This window comes from Anser anser (genome assembly GCF_964211835.1).
Source record: "Anser anser genome assembly, chromosome: 11".
In the NCBI taxonomy this organism is placed as follows: domain Eukaryota; kingdom Metazoa; phylum Chordata; class Aves; order Anseriformes; family Anatidae; genus Anser; species Anser anser.
The window spans coordinates 22946842-22965528 of record NC_139732.1 but is presented as its reverse complement, the minus strand read 5'-3'; the positions used below and the strand labels follow the sequence as shown (position 1 = coordinate 22965528).

Below are 18687 nucleotides of genomic sequence, written 5' to 3'. Positions count from 1 at the left end.
AGAATTAAACGTGCCAAAAACAATGGCTTGGAAAAGCTGGGGCGAGGGCAGCGCTTGAAAAAAACGGCGCTTCTGAGGTCAGCAGGAGCTGGGCCGCGGGGGAGGCGCCCCTGCAACAAGTGGGTCCCAAATGCCCGTCCCTCCGCCCGTCGCCCCAGCCCGGCCTCCCCGGGGAGCCGGGGCGCTCCCGGCGCTTTCGGGCAGCCGTCATGCTGCGGGAGGGGGCGGTTGTCTGGGGGTGGGGAGCGCCGCATTCAGAAGTGGGTGAAATGGAAGCGAGCCAGAGCCCTGCACATTTCTAAGGAGCGGCAAACACTGATTTCTTTGAGAAGAGGTCGGTGCGTTTACTTGCGAGCGCAGCCCTGGTAGGAGTGTGCTAGGAAATGGAAACTGCTCCGCTAGGCAGGTTTTTTCATCGTTTAACCAGGCAAAGATACACAGAGATGCTTATTTTGGGAGGTGGTGGAATGTTTCTGTAATAATTTCAGCAAATTTTGGTTCACGGAGAGCATCTGTAAGAGTAGCACACCCACAGCTTCATGTAATATGTTCTGTTTGTTAAAAAAAAAGAAAAAGAAAAAAGCTTTCCCTTGAATTGGCAAGTGGTTTAACCCAGAAGAATCTATCCTGTGTTTATTTTTCCTCCCTGCTCGGGATCTGAAACCTGCCAGGTTCCCGCTGCTCGTCTCGCTGACGGACGCGAGGCGTTCCTGCCCGCTCGCAGACCGCGTATGGTGGAGGAAAACGATGGGAAAATGATGGGAAAAGGAACCGGGGCTGTTCTGAAAAAGGAAGGGTTGAAATGGATGCAGGAACAGCCCTGCAGGGCCCTCGCAGCGCACCTGGTAGCCCGCTGCACAGCTAATGACTCGCGTTAGGAAGGCTTCCCTCTGCTTTGACAATCCACCCCCCCCTTGTTGACGTGGAGCGTGTAGAAGCACGTCGGGTTTGAAACCCAATACGCAAAGCGCCGTCAGTAACCGGCTACATAACATTCCCGGGCTGCAGCTCGGCCGCCTGCAGCACGCTGCTGCTTTTACGAGCTCCTCGTGCGAGCTGGCACGGGGCGGCGGTGGAAGGGGTGAGCTGGAGTCACGAGAGCGCGGGCGGCTCCTGGAAGCGGCGCTGGGGCTGGGAGCCCGCGGCTGCTCACTGCTTCCCGGCGGAGGCAGGCACCGGCCGTCTGCAGCCTGGGCTGGCGGCACGCCGCCGGCACCAGCCGGGTGGTTTTGCACCGGCGCGCGGGGAGGTCGCCCGGTCGGTCCTCGGAGGGGCTTTGGGCACGTGAAGCCCCGCGAGGCACCCCGAGGCGTCAGCTGGTGAGCGTTTGGCTGGTTGCCCGTGGGCAGGCAGGAACCGGGTTTGTCCTCAACGGCTAAGCAACGGCAAGAAGCCCCGAAGGTGTGCCTCGCCGCACGCAGAAGCGTGATTTTCCTGTAAACAAGGCTCGTTGCAAAAAATGCCTGCTTTCAGATGAACGGCGAGGAAACCCAGAAGCCAGGCAGCCAGGAAAAGTTTTGGCTTTTCCAAACGGCAAATCGCTCTGCCGGTTTAAAACGAATAAAAAATACATTCAGGTCAGCAGCGGTGCTGGACTGGAGCGCGGCCCGTTTGCTACGTCTACGTGATGAAAAAGCCACCAAAATAGAAAATTTCCTCATTGCTCGCAGGGCGGGCAGGGGCCGAGCGCACGCGGCGCGTTGCTCGGAGCAGTTGCAGCGCTGGAACAGGAAGTCTCCCTCCCCCTCCCCGCCTCGTGGACAAGCCGTCTGCAGAGCCGATCAAAAGGATGTAAAACTTGTTTACAAGATGTATGCAAAATATATTTGGGAAGGAGCGTACGGGCTTCCCGGGCCGGGATGCGCACGAGGGATGCGTGGCGGTTGCAGTCTGAGGGTGCAGAGCCCGTGTCCCCCCCCCCGTTGCCGTAAGGCTGGGGGGCGAGGCAGGAGGTGCCTTCCTCCGCCGGGTCGCACCCGGTGAGCTGCCTGGAAGTCGCCGAGGAGGGACCCCCGGGGCTGCTGCAGCCCCCGGGGCTGCGTCTGGCCACGCGTTCGTAATAGCAGTCCTGATAGGCAGCGGTGGGATCGTGCGTTTGGCGTTGGAGACGCGCACGGTGTCCTTCAGTCCTTCGGAGCCTGGAGTGAAAAGGCAAAAGGTATCCGTGGGTGGATGATGGATCGGTGGGAGACCAGCGCGTGCCCGCCTGCGCGGAAGCAGGGCTGCGCTGCTTATGGGGTTGCGTTCCTTCACCCTTCAGCCTCGCTCACCTTCCTCGGCGTCCGTAAAAGCAGCGCTTCCTTACCTCACAGGGAGTCTTAAGGCTTAATCCATTGTTTGTAAAGCTCTTTAAGATCCTTGTTTGGAAGCACTAGAGTCTGGAGGATTAAAAACAATTTATTTTTGTGTATCTTGTATAATGTGCACCTCAAAGACTTGCCAGAGAAGAGGAGTTGCCAGAGATGGCAGGTTTGTAAGGTAACCAGGAGGGAGGAAGCGGCTGGGAAGAACAAAGGAGGCGAAAGCAGAGAGCTGCTTCCCCACGGCGGAGCCTTCCTCGGCCGCGAGCGGGGCGAGTTTCCAGCCCCGGAGGAAGGGGCTGGATGTCGTCGTGCCGTCTTCCTCTTAATCCCATTTAAGGACCCATCTGGTTGGTGCTGCTGCCCGGTTGTGAAGGGCAGCACGCAGATTATCTCCGCGGTGCTTGTGCCCTTTGATCACACGGACCACGATCGCTCGTTTTCCTCCACCCTGTTCTGTCCGCTCTCCCCTGCCCGTGTGCTCGCAGGGCCGAACTTTGGGGCAGGATGCGCGTGCAGAACTGGAGAACGATCTCATGAACCGTGGCTTCACCGGGAGCTGGTGCCATGGCCACGCCAGAAGCCAAGAGCCCAAGAGCTGTTTGCTCGGCCACTCGTGGTCGCAGTCTGCAGAGCACCTCCACCCTGCAGTCCGACCTCGTCCCCGGTGGGGGCAGCGTCATGGGGGCACCCCGGGGGCCTCCCACTGCATCCCCTAGGAAGTGACCACGGGTGCCGGCGACGTGACGAGCATTAAGGCAGCGGTCTCCACGTGATGTCAAAGCACGCTCAGGACCCTCGGCGCCCGGTTTTTGCGGGTGGCTGGACGGGATGCAGGCTTTACATCTGCTGTGGTCGGTTTGCATCAGAAGACAACGTGGGGAGCCCTGTCGCCTGTTGGGCTGGTGGCTGAAGTGATTGCAGCAAATCCTTTCGGCCTTGGAAATGATTGATTTTATTAGTTTGAATTATTTCCTATTTTTGCTGTTCTTACTTCAAGTATCTCCCTTAAGGCTGCGTAAGACTTCGTAAGACTCTCCAAGGTGCCCGCTGCAGGACTTGCGGGGTGCAGCCCTGCTTCCCCCGGGCCCATCACCCAGCTGCTGCTCCTGGGGGCCCTTTGTGCCACTTGAGCCCCGGAAGGATCGATCCCCTCCGAGTGGATTTCTCCTTCTGTTGTGCCTGATCCCATGACCGTTAAGCAGTTTAAAAATAAAGATTATTTTCAGCCTCTTGCACCCTCAGAAGCGAAGCCCGGTGTCTTTGAACAGGCACCAGGTTTCCTCCGGCGGGGCAGGGAAATGGTTTCACGCTCGGCAAGAACTTTCCCTTGCCGGCGTGCCACCTGCCCTGCCCCGAGCCCGCCTGTCCCCGCGGCCACCTGCAGCCCCCCCGGGGCAGGGCGGCCACCCGCGCCATCAGCCCGGGGTGCTGGGGATCAGCGCCCGGCTCCGCACGTACCCAGGGGGTGGGATTTGAGCAGTTCAAGAAAATGTTCCGTTTGTCGGGGTTAATCCCAGGCGCGTGCAAAGCCCTGCCCGAGCTCTGCCTGCCCAGCGGGGCTTTCACGAAGCCGCTGCCGGCAGCAGGAGCAGCCAGCGGGTCCCCGAGCTTTCGCTGGAGTCAGATTTACTCGGACGGTGCAAAGCTGGGGTGCAGAGCTGCTCGGCGCCTCTTGCAGGGGGCAGATCACCGGGGTTGCTATAGAAAGGGCCGGAGATGACTTCGGGAGCCTTCCTCCCTCCCAGCTTTTTGAAAAGCAGCGAGGGCAGAAGAGGGAATCCCTTCGGCACGACGACAGCCCGCTCTCAGAGCTGGGCAGATGCCCCCAGGAGCGGTGCCCGCACCGCGTTCCCGCAGCCTGGGGTACGTGTACCTGCTGTCGGGGTGCAGCCGGACCCGCGGGCTCGTGCCTGGCTGCTTGCAGGGACTGCGCCCTTGCGGACCCCCCCCATGGGCAGGGGTGGCTGCGGGGGGCTGTGGGGCGCAGGGACGGAGAGCTTGGACCTGGGCACGGCTCCCGGCCCCGCACGGGCTCTTTTTGGTGCCTCGCTCCACCGGGACGAGCAGGCGCGCTGTGAGGCTGGCACGTGAAGGGGTAAATTACGGAGAGTTCGAAGCCTCTGCTCAGCGCGTGGTGTTAATTAGAGCCTTACAGCACCCATCTGAACCTAGCGGTTGTTACAGCGGGGGCAGGAGGACGAGCGGCGTCTCGGTGCCACCTGAGCAGCCGGCGCCTGCCGTGCGACGCCACCGTCCTCGGGCTCCATCCAGCCTCTGGTTACCCCGGCCTCGGGCAGCCCTGTGCGCTCCCGGGGGCCCTGCGCCTTCCGCAGGGGCTGCTGGAAGCTCCCCACGTCCCCGCACTGCTCCCTGCTTCGGGGACGATCCCGGGGTGAGCAGGGCGGTGTGACGGCTCCGGCACCGCCGCTTGCTGCCGGAGGTGCTGAGCTCGTCTCGTAGGGTCCTGGCAGAGCCCTTGGTGCGCGGGGCTGATCGGAGAGGGGCTCTTCCCCTCGGAAAATGTATTCCAGCTCCAGCCTGTAATGTGGCGAGAGGGGGAGCGAGCGAAGGGAACAACAGCATTAGCGGATGTAGAAGTAGCTGGAATGAGAAGCTTTTGTGCCATTAATAACAGCTCTGGCTGGCAGCCAAGGCTCGGAGTGTGGGATTAGCCTGAACAATCAAGGCTGCAGGATCAAAACAAGGAGGCAGGAACAGCGAGGTCACGCTGCTGCCATCTGCGCTGCCGCAGTGGTGGGAGGGAGCGGAAGAGGGGGCTGCGCTGGAGGAGCGCGGCCGCCAGCGCCCCGAGCCGGCCCTCGCCCCGGCCGCCCCGCTCCGCTCAGGGCCACCCCGTGCCCGACGACGGCTCCTGGGGGAACAGCTCCCCAAAAAACCCAAGCATTTTCCCCCCGCCCCCCCGGGGGCTTGGTCGCGCTCCTCTTCACCCAGACCTCGTTCCAGCTCGGGGATCTGGCCGACTCCTGTGGCCCTTTGTTTTTGGCGATTGTCTTCCCGCGACAAAGCCCGTGGCCTGCCTCGAAAGGAGTGTCACCGGGTGTCACCGGGTGTCACCGGGTGTCACCGCTCTGCGGGCTCTGACTGGCATCTGCTGACCCGGAGGGTGGGGGGGACACGGCCGGGGCTGGGCTCTGGGCTCGCCGGGGGCGGCAGCACCTTCTGAGCACTGCTCAGAAGCACTCAGCACTGCTTCTGAGGCGCGTGGAGGCAAAGCTCGTCCTGTTTCGCCCTGGAGCCGACCAGATTTCCCTGAAATACCTTCCGAGAGCGTCAGAAAGCAAAACGATCGGAGCCGCGCACGCGGCTTCTTGTCTCCCCTTCCCTCTGACCTAGTAAATCTTAGCTGTCCTGCGAATGTAAATACAAAGGCTGAATGCAGCGGGAGCAGAGCAGCGTCCCACAAACAGCCTCCCAGCTCTTGCTAAAAATATCGCGGTGCGGTGCAGTAACTCCCAGGCATTCTTTTGTCTGGCTGATTTTGAATTCCCTAATTGAAGTTGGTTGGAGGGCAGCGCACCAGTTTCCTGAATAGCTTCGATGTTGATTGTGAGCTAAAAAACAAGAGCAAAATTGTTTTTCCTTTGTGCGGCGGCACTCTTGTTTACCCCCCCCCCCCTTTCTAATCTCTGTCTTTTTACTTCCAATTTTATTTTGCGAGACAAGTGCATGAAGCACATCTGCGGGGCCGGGAGACGTGGGCAGGAGGACGCCGTTTTCCACCCCTGGCCCCACGTGCGCCGTGGGGCTGGAGAGCGGCTCCGGCTGCGACGTCCGGGCTGGCGCGGAGATGCGGTGCAAATGGAGCTTAACGTAGTAGGAAGCGTTAATAACGGCTCCTAATTGCCTACTAATAACTAAATCTGTGGGATTTGGCAGCGGCTGGGTTGTAGTTTTCTCCTGCAATCTGTCTGTTCCCTCCAGAAAGAACAAAGTTGGTTTGCAGGGGGGCATCTGCGCCGCGCCGCAGCCAGGGGGGACCTCCAGCCCCGCGCAGGGCACGCGAGCGGCGTCGGGGGGCGAAAGCCGCGCCGTGCTCCGGCACCCCGAGGTCTAAAAGAGGAAGAAGAACGTGGCCGGGCTGTTCTCCTTTCCAAACATGTATTTTATTTATTTTTTTCATTTGAACTTGGAAATAGAGAAGCCCGGGCTTGCTCCAAGCCCTCGGCTGAGCACGGCTGCCCCGGAAGGCGCGCTGCGGGCTGGCGGCGGCCGCGTGCGCGGGGGCCGAACGCAGACGGGTCCCGGAGCTTGCGGGGAGGGAGGGAGGGAGGGAGGAAGCGGCTGCGACCCGGCCTTGCGATAAGTCCCGGCCGGTGCAGGCAGCTCCCCGGCGCGTATCTGCTGGGGGAAACGTGATAAACCGCCAGCGCTCAGAGCTCCTCTGCGGCTGGCAAGCGCGCCGATGTCGCTTTCACTCCAGCCTCCGTAAATTCAAGGTCTTGAAATTGCGATGGGGATGGTGGTGGTGGTGGGGACGGGAGGGGGAAGCTGCTTTCAGCTGCTGCTGCTCCGGGAGCCAGGGCTTTATCCGGCTCTCCGTAGCGGGAGATATTTCCTAGCTGCTCAGCAGCAGCAGCAGAAAAACAAGCACAAATTTTTCTGTCTTCAGGGATAACTGCAGTGAAGCGTGCGGGGAGGGGGGGGGGGGGACGCGGCGCTCGCTGGTACCGAAATACCTCCCCATCCCCCACGCACGTCACCGGGCCCCGGCACGGCCCCAGCGCGCGGTGCGGTGCCGGCACGGGGACGGGCGCCCGGGCACACCGCCGGCAGCCCCTGGCCGCAGACATCAGCGCCTTCCTTAAAAATGGAGAATCTCAAAAAATATAATAATAATAAAAAAAAAAAAGATAAAGAAAATATGGCACACGGGTATGAGCTGGCAGCCTGCGCGCTGGGTTTTCTGGCTCCCGCTCCGTCACAGTGCAAAAACAGGGAAATGTTCCCGGAGGAGCCTGCGGCACGCGCGGCAGCGCAGGGAGCTGCACCCCGCTGCTCCAGGCACCGGCTGGCACCTCGCGTCCTGCCCCTTCCTGCAGCCCCCGGTGGGTGCTGCGGGTGAGAAACCCGTGTGGCCGGAGCCTTTCCTCCTCTCCAAAGCCACGTCTCGGGCCTGAGCTCGGTGCCCGGCCGGTGACGTGGGGTTGGGGTGCTCTGGAGCCGGGGCCAGGTCGCGGTGCCTCCATCGCGCGCCCGCTGCTGGGTCAGGTTTGTCCTGCTCGTGGCCCAGCACCTCGCGCTGCCATCGTCACGGGGGCGTTGCGGGACTGCCGCCGGGAATGAGGCGGGCTGTGGGGTTATCTGCCGTGCAGGAATGGCAGGAATTTCATGGGGGAGAGGCGAGCTTCTCCCTTCCCGGTGCAGGGAAAGCACATCTCGGTGGGTTACACCGAACCAAGGGCTTCGTGTATGCCGGCGGCTCCCTGGCCGGGGAGTCTGCGTGTGAAGTTTCCACCTGACCAAAACGTTTTCGCTCTGACTGTGAACCTTAGAGGGGAGAGCGTTGGAATGGAAAAGTTGACGCAGCCTTATCTGCGGTGCAGCGACGGTGCTGGGGAGGAATCCGAGCCCTGGCTTATGTCAGGCTTGAAGCTTTCCCCTTTCTTTCCAGCAAACTGCATTCCGTTGCCTTGGAGCCTCCCTTCACCGGGGGCGCATCCTTCGGGGAGCGTGGCTTGGTCAAGAGGAGAAGTCCGGCTGCGTTTCCAGGCGGCGCCGAGTTCCCCGATGGCCGCCCCTGGGAGCTCCGTGCAGCAGCCGCGGGTCCTTCGAGGGCTCCTTCCCCGGGGCGGCAGCGTCGCCCTCCCAGGAGGCAGCCGCGGCCCCTCTCGAGGTGTTAGCCCTCGCCTTCGGCAGGCGATTATTCTTGCGGGAGACGTTCAGGTCACCCGCTCCCCTCGCGCCGTAAGTGACACTGCCGCGAGCGACTGCTGCTCGGCGCAGCCGGGGGTCACCTTACCGGCACTGGGTGCCCTGCGGGCGCGCGCCGATGGTCTTTGGAACTTCCTGCCGGCTCTGCTGCCGGCGCTCCGTTAGCAGGAAAAAAACCCGACGACGCTGGAACTCGATCTGCCAGATGTGCTCGGAGCCCCTCACGCGCGATCTTCCCCCTGCCGCGGGCCGTAGGTGCGGCGCCGGGGCGGCCCCGTCCGCGGGGCGAGGTGGGCGCCGCGCGTCCCGCTCCGCTTGGCGCCGTGACCCCGCAAAGCGACCCGCGGCGGCGGCTGCGGGGTCACGCTGACATTGGCACGGTCCCCGCGCCCGGCCGGGGGCCTGGCTGCAGGCAGGAGCTGGAGCAGGAGCAGGAGCAGGAGCAGGAGCAGAAGCAGAAACAGGACAGAAGGGGAGGGGAGGACGGAGCCGGGTGCGCTTCAAGCCGCGGTAAGCGTCGCGCTCGGGGCCGCGCGCGGTGGTGCCTGCAGGCGGCCGGCCGCGTCCACCGCCGGTCTCGTTCTCCGGCGAGACGCTGCCAACGCCAGAGCCAGCGGCTGCAGTTAATCGCTGCGTAGCCATCGCTCCCTGGTTTTCATTTGTCGTAAGGCGGGACGCATCTGCGGATGGATTTTGAAATTATCTGAGCTGAGGATCAAATGTTGTTTTTTGCTCTTTGGCACCGAGCGTTTTGCTCCCTGTCTGTGTGCAGCGGTGCAGAGCTGCGTGTGGAGTCGGTCTGCAGCTAACGTTACAATTTCCTTCCTGCCACTAGCTACTGTTCTCTGTGCTCAGGCCTTTCTGGAAGCCTCCGTTAGGGCTAAATATTCCCTGCTTGGTTTTGTGCTAAAGGAATGTTTTTCTCTGAAGGTTGGGAAGAAACATTTTCCTTTTCACTTTGGGTAGATAAAGGAATATCATCACCTGCTTAACAAAACAAACCAGACCAGCGTTTCAGCAGCTGAGCCTGCTGCAGTGTTGGCCTGTGCGTGTGGCTCACCGAGAAGGCATTTCCCCGCGTTCAGAAGCGTTTGCTGCTGTGACAGGTTGCGGGTTTGGGGTTGCGGGTTTGGGGTTGCGGGTTTGGGGTTGCGGGTTCCTGCTCGGGACGTGCCCCTGAGCTCCCGCTGGGGCCGGGACCCGCTGGGGCCATCGGCCGGATCCTGCACGGCCTCACCTGGTCCTCGCCCGGCCCCTGGCCGCGCGCAGACGGGGCCGGGGCCCGCACACGCTGGTGAGCGCGGATCTTCGCTTGTTCAGATGGAAATTTACTATTTTCGAATGGCTTTGATTATCATACGGAAGAATTGTTTACTGACTGTACATATGCTGTGCTGTCTCGATGCCGTGCCTTGCTAAGAATAGAAACCAAAGCATTACTCTGCGTGTCCTGCAGCTGCGGTTGCTGAAGATCTGACTTGCCCAAACGTTTTGTGCCTTCGTGGCTGAGCAGGCGACGGAGCTGTGGCTCCGAACTGCCTCCTCTCTGCTCACACCGCTCATCAGCATTGCCTCCGGAAGGGCTACGGGTGGTGTGCGCAGGCTGGGGCGGCAAAAAAATAAACTTTTCGTAACCTTCCTCTGTTTTTATGACTCCCTGGACTTGCAGATCTCCAGCGTTATCTCTGGGCCCTCGCAAGGCCGCCTCCACCCTGGTGTTCTCACTGCTCCGTTTAATTCTGAGAGCCTCCCGGAGCAGCCTTGAAACCCCGTCGCCGCTGCGCCGCCTCCGTGAAGTGGACGGGGCCGTGGTACATCTGCCAGCTGCCATCTTAGGGCCGTGCCATCGCATTTCCTTGCAGGAGGCTCAACCTCACGAGGCAGATTAGGACTGAGAAAAATCCGGGTTCCATTAGAAACCCTCGGAAATGAGCTCCCAAGTTGTTCGAAGGTAAATCAATAACGCATAGAGCCTCCCCGGCTGGCCTGAGCCAACGGCTCATTTAACCGCTTCTTTTTAAAGCCCTCTCCGGATCATTCCCGTTGAGGCTGACCGACATCTCGCTCTGGGTCGGTACCGCCTTCACCGGCAGCGTTGGCTCCCCGGTGTTCCCAGAACTCCTCTGATTCCCCCAGCCCCCCCCGTGGGTGGCGTCGCGCCCCCACTGCCGCCGTGCTGCGCGCAGCGGTGCCGGTGCCGCCCGATGGAGGAGGCAGCGGCACCCGGTGCTGCGCATGGCCCGGGAGGGCCGGGCTGCAAACGATGCCTTTTCTGTGCCGCTTTGGGGTGATTCCATGAACTTCTGCACTAGATAACTGCCTCGTGCCACGTGGGGCCCGCGGTTTGGTTCTGTAGTAAGCGCCGTCAGACAAAGTCTGTCGGCCCTCGGAAACTCAGCCCTACCTAACAGGCCTTGCACTGGTCTCTTACATAGGGTGAGGCTTGGCTTGACGTAGGGCCGTGGTCTTACAACATCTGCGACCTCCCCCCATCGATATTACCGTCTGATTTTTCTCTTTAGCCCTGGTAAGGAGGAGATGGAGCTGCTAGAACATAATCTATTTTGATTACTAAAAATCTTCGCGCTGCTAATTTAGTCAGCTCGTACGTTACAAATGTAGGTTCTGTGTGTTCAAACTGTTCTTGTTTTTTTCTTTACTTAATAAGTTCTCAAGATAGTTGCCATGGAAATAATCCTGGATTCGGAGCATACGTACAGCCCCACACGAAACCAGCCCGGTGGGAGCGGAGCCCGGCTGCCTCTCGCGGGGCTCGGCTCCTGCTCGGGAGCTTTTTTCCCGACGTGGTGCCGGTCCGGGGACAGGAACCAGCTTGCTGCTCCCGCGGCTGGTGCAGCTTCCCGCAGCTCAGAGTTTGGGGCAGAATTCTCCCGATTCAGGTAGTGCAGGAGGGCTGTTGCCCCCTCCTCACTGCTGGAGCTGCTCGGCCCCAGCATCTCCCACGGCCGTCGGTGCCGTTCCCTGTGCCGTGGTGGGGCGCGGGGCTGGAGCTGTGCAGAGCCCTTCTGCGGCCCCTCTTCGTGCCCCAGAGGGGCAAACAAACCCGCTTCCTCCGGGCCTGTGCTGGCTTTTTTCTCAACAACTTCCTTTTTGTGCAAAGGTGGTGTTTTTCACAAAGTCGTTGCGTGGTGTTTTCAGATGTTGTCCTCAGAATGGTCTTCTGCGTCTGAGCCAGATCTGGGTGCTTCTCATGGCTTAAAATAAGACCGCCTGGCCAGACCTGAGAGGTGCCCCGTTGCTCAAGCTGGAGCTGGGCTTTTCTTGCAGTCGGAGGCATGGGGCAGGTGCCAGGGTGATGTGTGGGGTGCTGACCGAGCTGGTCGGTGGACGGGCCGAGCGCAGGTCTCCGTGCGCTGGGGCTTTGCTGGGCGTTCACACCGAGCTGCTTTCCTGGTGATGCCCACCCAAAGGAGCAGCCTGTTTGAAAGCAGGTTCCAGAAGTGGCCCCGGTAAACGGAGTTCTGTGGTGAGCAGGGCAAGAGGCGAGCTGGAGCCTCGGGAGCCTCGCCGAGCGGCTTTCTTGTGTGCTGGGTGGAAAAGTTTTAGGGGTAGCAGCTTGCGAGGCTCTGAGCTGGGCATGGCGCGGGGCCGTGCAGGGCAGGGACCGGCCGCATCGTGGCAAAATTTGAGATTTTTCCTTTTCTTGTCCATTTCTTTCTGGGGAGCCGAAGCGAGCCTCCTCCTTTTCCCCTCACGGCGCACGGCGTCGGGTAGCGCTGGCTGTGGGACGCAGCAGGCAGCCACGTGCAGGGCGCAGGGCACGCCGCGGCTCGGCCGTCCCATGGCAGGGGCAGCCCCAGACGGAGGCTTCGGGGGCCGGGGCCGAGCCTTACCCGGGGTTACGGCTCCCCGCGGACCCAGAGCCCGCCGAGAGCGCACCTCCGTGTGCCAGCGAGGGGAGGGACGGAGCGGAGCAAAAATCCTGCGTCCTTTTACACTGCTCTGAGCGTATTAAATTAGCGAGCGGAGTGACAGCTGGGCAGGAGGCTGGGAACAATGAAGATAAAGTTAGCTTTCAGCGATGTGACCCTCTCCAGGCTGCGCGCCAGAAGACTATAAATAATTGATAGGAGCAACCACCCCAGCCAGCACGCTAATGTACCGAGCGGCTCACGGCGCGAGGCGCTGCAGTGCCCATTACATCACCGCTGCTCTCAGCCCGGGCTCTCCTATCAGCAATGTAATTTTACTGCTTTTAAATAATAAATTGCGCTGGGAGTTGAGACGCTCCTTCGCCCCATTCAAGCCTACCGGGGTGCGCAACTGCACAGATGAATTTTGCAGCCGGTAAAATAAATTTTTGAATCGAGCTTAAGAAAGTTGCTTGCAATCGGGGTTTTGCCCCGCGGTCTCCCCGAACGCGGGTTTGGGGCCGTCAGAGGCAGGCCTCGTCGGCCGATGACTTTTGGTCTGGTCCGGTGTCTGGAATGGTTTTGAAGCTTGACTTGGGGTCAGTGGCCGGAGTTCACTGGTAGGGCCCGGGTAAAGTTCTCCGGTGTTGCAAGTCGCAAAAATCCCCTTTGCGGCAGCACGCGAGCCGCGCGGCCCCGCGGGGTGCGAGCTTTCGCTTTCAGCGTCGGTTGTTTTCGAGCGGGGAGGAAGGCTTGCTACAACCCAACGGTTGGTGTCCTTCCCCGGAGCCCTCAGATGAGTTCTGTGGCCCCTGCTGCTCCGCGTAGCTGGGGGGGAAAATCCAACCCGTGCTTTTGCTGTTCCAGGGTTGGGGTGGGGAGGGACGGGTTCCCCTGTAATCGTGGGGATGTTTTTTCGGACTGCTGCAGCTTTTTATGCCTGTTTGTGTGGGTACCAGCGAGGCTTTCGAAAACACAACGCCAAAAAAAATCATAGAACTGCTACGGTAGAATTCGGAAGGATGAAACGCCGTCCAGAAATGGAGCGGGTTGTGGCGCCCCGTCCCCAGCAGCAGGGGACAAATGGAGAGCGCGCGGCTGGCGGCGGTGGGCTGTGCGCCGAGGATGCCGCGGGCAGCCCAGTGCTCCCAGCGTCCTGCCCCTCCGGGTGGCCTCTCCTCGGCCCCATGCCCCTGTGGGGAAATGGGGGCAGTGGCTGGGCAGGACGGCGGGCGCAGGAGCCGTGTGCGGGCAGGACAGGTCCTTGAGTGTGGCCGTGGAGCGCGGCTGGCCTGGCTACCGGGAGAAGCTGAGTGCCGCTGGCGTCATGGGGAACGGCTGAATTTGGTGAAAGAAGACCAGGAGCAGCTTTTGTTGAAGGGTGTGATTCGAGGTAAGATGAGGAACGCATTTTGATGTGATAGGCTGCTGGCACTGAGGGCGTGCGTCTGGTTATAAAAGTTTGTCCCGTCTCTCGGTCTTGGCTTCGGAGCAGCGCTCCCCAGCAGAACGCCCTCTGAGGGCTCGGCACCGAGCAAGGGGGGTGGCTGGGAGCTGGGACCCTCTGCTGGGAGTCCGCTCACCTGCGTGTGCCCCGTGCGGGTCCCCAAATCTGTGCAGGGTTGCTGTGGGAATGGCGGTTTTCACACCTTTTAGAGCAAGCCTTAGAGAATCGTTATTTCCGAATCAGGCAGTGGGCAATGTCACCGAGCTACCTAGGGGAGCGTAAGCCGCTTACGGCAGATTAAAGTGACTGACCACGTAGCTACGCAATTAGGTGGGGCGATGCTGCGATAAACCGCCAGTAACTGGCTTACCTGCCCCGTGATGTTGTTGATCTCGGGCACGTGTGCTCCAGTTTGCGCGGGGCAGGGAGGGCGTTCAGCGCTGGTTTTTCAAGGCTGGGCTCCCCGAACGGAGGGCGCCTGCTGGGTTGCGTGCGGCTTTCTGATGTGTCGCCGCTGTCCCCGGGTGCGGCGTCGTTAACTTGGACTTGCAAACTCCGGGCGTAGGAAGGCTTTCACAGGGCGGGAGCGCGTAAAATGTGTTAAATCGTTTGTTGGTGCTGCCCGGTGGCTGCGCTCAGGGACCATGGGACCGTATGCGCCTGGGGACAGCTCGGTCCCTCCCCGGCCTCTGCTGAAGCCACCCGGCGCTGCTGCTGTCCCTCCTGCAGCCCAGCTCTGGCGAGTTGCGGTGCCAGGTTTGCTTCTTCCCATCCGGAGAGCTCTGCCTCGTCGTCCCGCGGCCCAGCAGCGTCTCCTTCGCATCTCGGAGAGGGACAGCTTAGAAAACACGTTCAAAACGCTGTGAGATTTTGGCCTGCTCCTCTTCGGAGAGGGGCACAAGCGGGCTGCTCGCACCCAAGGCTTGTGCGAGAAAGCCCCCGGGAGAAGCTTGGATCCCGCTGAGCTCCGCGGGTCTCAGCCACGGGACCGCAGGGGCTGGTCACTGCCTCGGGGGACGGGAACCTCGGGCAGGGGACGCGGCACCCGGCGCTGGTCACCCCGCTGGCACGGCTCCTCCTTCCCCTGCCCCACGCAGACGTCGCCCTGCCCGGGCGCTTGTCTTGCAGGGCAGGGAGGAAGGTGCACGTGCTGTTCTTGGCACCGAGGCAGAGCCGCCGCCGCTCCAGCACCGTGCGCGGCAAGGAGCTGGGGAGTAACCATGGCAGTCGCTGCTGAAATTGGTAACCATGGATTACAGAAATTAAGGGCATAGAGCGAAGAGCAGGATTATCTGTTGCTTAGCGGTTTCCTGCTGGTCAGAAGGCGCTACCCGACTTTCTCGTTTAGGTGAGCCGCAGTAAATTACCTGTAGTTAAAAAATAATGCTAATTAAATTCACACGCAGTAACGATTAACGCTGCCGATCTCGATTCTCTGAATTTCCTTGCAACTCTAATTGACAGAAAAAAAAAAGATATCTATAGAGAAGAAAGGAGGGGGAAGTTTTTGCTGCTGGCTCCTTGCTGCATCCGTCTTCTACTGCAGCTGTCAGGTTTGGGTTAGCAGTTTCCCTCACCTTATTATTTTTTATTTTATTTGCAATGTAGGGCGCTTCCCAGGGAAGGGGAGCTTGCTTTGCCATCCCTTTGCAGGCGGGCGCCTCGCTTTGCGAGCGCCCAGCTTTAGGAGCAGCTCCCTTCTGTTCTTCTTAGCAGGCCTAACACGCACACACCCCCCTCGGGTACGTTTGGGGGCCTTCACCGTGCCTGGTGAGGGGTTTTGGCGCCTGCTTTTCTTCACGTGACGACCCCGGCAGCCGGCTCTCCCCACGGAGCAGAGCTGCTCCGTGCCGCCAGAGCGCCCGCTTTGCATGCAGGCCGTGTGCTGGGCACGGCGGATTTGCTTTGGAGTTCAGCGAGCACCGAGGCTCGGCATAAATGGGCCTGCTAAAGATATTTTTTGACATTCGCAAATCCTGTTAAGCCCGTTTCTCCCCTCTCCCCCTCCCCGAGTGCCAGCTGAACGCAGAGGCGCTGCTGAGGTTCCTGGCGCTGCCCAGGCCACATCCCTCCGAGCGGATCGCAGAAGAACGGGTCGAACAAAGCGAGGGAAACAAAAGCGTTTTGTCCCCGTGTCCTACCCTGACGGCTGGTAAAGGACCCCCTGAACGGGCAGCACTGATCCAAACAAGGTGCCGAGCGTGAGGCCGGTGGGATGCGCGGCCCCGTCACGCTGCCCGCACGGTCTTTGAGGAGCGAGCTTGTCCCGTCCCGTCCCGTCCCTCCCGTCCCGTCCCGTCTCGTCCCATCCCATCCTGTCCCATCCTGTCCCGTCCTGTCCCGCAGACATGTGCCTGCTCCTGCTTCTCCTCCTCTTGGCCAGGGCATGGGGCCTGCAGCACGACCTCAGAGCCGAGTTGTGCCACGGCTCCTGTTCACGCAAAGCAGCGCTTGGCTTCCCGTGTGCGTTCATCAGCGATAAACACCGGGAGCACTCTGCTTGTTTTTCACCAGTCCGGGGGAACGGCTTTATTTACAAATAGCTCTGGTAAGCTGGGGGTACTGCTCGCGGGCCTTAAGCGGGAGGTGCGTCTTCCGCCCGGCTCCCTTTAGCCTTATTTCACGCTGGGTGGAGCGATCCTTAAAACGAAATTTTAAAATGAAATTTGAAGGTGGGTTTCCACTAGGCCCGAGTTCCTGAGATACTCCTTGAAGTGTGGGCAGCCCGCGCTAGGACAATTAGCCAGTTGTGCCGTTAGGTGCGTAATTACCCAGGTTCGGGGGAGCGAGGACGCAAACAAGTTTGCATACATTGAATTACAGGCAGTGTTTTAATAGTATGTTTTTTAGGTCTTGGCTCCCCGCCCGTTTTTCTTTTTTTTTTTTCGTGCTATTATCCTCTATTTACAGCTTTCAGCACCCAGCTGATGTCACCGCACATATGTTTAGAGCCGTTGCCACGGTGATCAGCTTCGGGATTCAGCAGCGCCTACGCGGTCCTGGGGAACGGCTGAGGAGCTGCTCGGCAGCGTCTGTTCAGCTCGGCGCATCGGCGCTTTGAACTGTTAAGACCCACCAAACGACGTTACCCAGTTTGGGGTGAATACCTGGGCCTTGGCTGATAATCGCGCAGGTTTTACAGGAGCAGAGGCTTTATCTGGCGCGTTGAACCAGGTGTGGGGACATTTTTCACCGAGAGTTTAGAGTTACCCGGCTCCCAGCTGCCACGGATCTGTGCCACTGCGGCGCGCCCGGGATCACCGCTTCGCCCTCACCATCTCGTGGCTGCCCCCGAGGTGCCAGGCCGCCGGCCCGCGTGGCTGCCGTGTGCTGCCGCTTGCCATACCTCCTGCTCCGTGGCCAGCCGCTCCAGTTCCCCTGGGAGCCGTCCGGTTGCTCACAGTGGACGCGGGGAGCTCCACGGGGAGCGCGGTGCCGTCGGGGACGCGCGCGGCCGCTCCCCAGCTGAACCAAGCCACCACCGCCTCCGTTTCCTCGTGTTCCGCTCCAGGTGCCCAGCTCGCGACGCGTGATGTGTTCCGGTAGAAAGCACCCGTCTTCCGAGGAAGCCTGTCCTCTGTAATAGAAATTAATTTACCTCCTTCTCCCCATTTAGCGAGCGGCGTCAAATTGCCTTTACCGGCAGGGCTGGGATCCTGTTACCGGCCGTGCTCCTGCTTCTCAGCCGAGCAGAAGAAGCGCTCTTATTCATGGCAGAGCGACCATGAAATAGAATAAAGTCGCCCGCAGCCTGCACCAAGAGCTGGCCACCAGATTACATTTTAAGAGTGTTATAGGTGGAAACTCCTTTTGGGTTGGAGATGGAGTATGAAATGCGTGTGAGGAAATCGCTCTAGTCCAAGGTACTTCAGTGTCCCTTAAACTGAAAAAAACCCAACACCATCTGCCATTTGAACTGTGAAAAGATGTGGATATGTGTGTATACATACGTATTTTTTTCTGGTCGCCCCGTGCACGCCAAGTGTCGTAGATGACAACAAACATTTTCTTCCCTGGGAGATCGCTTCTCCCACTGATATTTTTCCCCTTCTTTTAAAGGATGCTTGCTAGCGCTTGACCTAGTTTGGCTGTCATTACACCGTGAAGCGATGCGAGTGTTCACCTAACACAGCTACCTACATTTCTGTTCTCCAAGCAGGGCAACACCATGGTGCAGCCGTGCGAGCCGCGGAGGGAGCCGTGCGGGACCTGCTCCTTCCCTGCCTGCTCTCCGTCGCGGGCAGCTGCGGGCTGGGGCTCTGGGAAGGGTGGGAGCGAGCGTGCGGGAGCAAAACCCCGGTTATAGCTCCTGCGCCCTGCTGGAAGGAAGAGATTTAGCTGATGGCACAGGTGTTCAGGCACCGCCGCGGGAAGCAAATGCCTGGGTAGCTAATTTTAGCATAAAATATAAATCTCGTTAATTACCGACTGTGTGAGAAACACTTAGGTCAGGGCTGTGAAAAGGCGCTTGCACCGCCTCGCTTCCTCCAACCCACCTGCAGCCCGAATGGCTGTGCAAGGTGAGCCCGCAGCCAGGGGGCCGTGCTGGGCACCCCATTTGGTGTCTGCTGGCGTGTCCCCGTGCGGTGCCGGCCCCCGATGGGAACAACAGCCCAGCGGGTGATTCCAGCTGTGGGCCTGGAGAGAGAGCCTCGCCACGTGGCCGCTCGCCTTCCCAAGCCCTCGCTGTTCCCAGCACGCGATCCCCAAGCTCTGGCGGGCCCGTTTCCACCGTTCCTGGCGCTGACTTTCCCAGCAAGCAGCTCGTTCCAGGTCAGTCGCCTCTGGATGGTTGTGGTCTTGCTGTACGGGTCCCTCTGGGGTGGATCTCTGCTGGTCACTGCCGAGGTTTCCAACGAGAACAGGGCAAAAACAGGTCGATGCAGCGTGTGCCGTTCCTCCTGCCCTGCCTGGGCCACGGCGATGCCCCGGGCCGGGGGCAGCAGCAGCAGCAGGGGCTGCAGAGGGGCCGGGAACAAAAGGGGGACTGCGCCTTTCTCTGCGCCTTTCTCTGCGCCTTTCTCTGCGCCTTTCTCTGCGCCTTTCTCTGCGCCTTTCTCTGCGCCTTTCTCTGCGCCTTTCTCCGCGGGCTGGAGGGGCCGGGGGCCATTGATATGCAGATCCGGCGTGGCGGAGCACCGCGGCCGCATTGTTTGGCAATGTCCACATGTCG

The 18687-nt window shown here is 60.5% G+C and overlaps 1 protein-coding gene across 5 annotated transcripts in view; it reads left to right on the top strand.

The window, feature by feature from the left end:
* ANKRD11 (ankyrin repeat domain containing 11) overlaps positions 1-18687 on the top strand; it is a 125126-nt gene that overhangs the window by 56689 nt on the left and 49750 nt on the right. Inside the window, exon 1 of one of the 5 annotated variants that reach the window (XM_083851768.1) lies at positions 6671-6760. The exons of the other annotated variants lie outside the window; for them this stretch is intronic. The gene's annotated coding sequence lies outside the window, so the exon portion shown is untranslated. Of the gene's footprint in view, positions 1-6670; positions 6761-18687 lie in introns of those variants that run through there. 5 annotated transcript variants of the gene reach the window in all.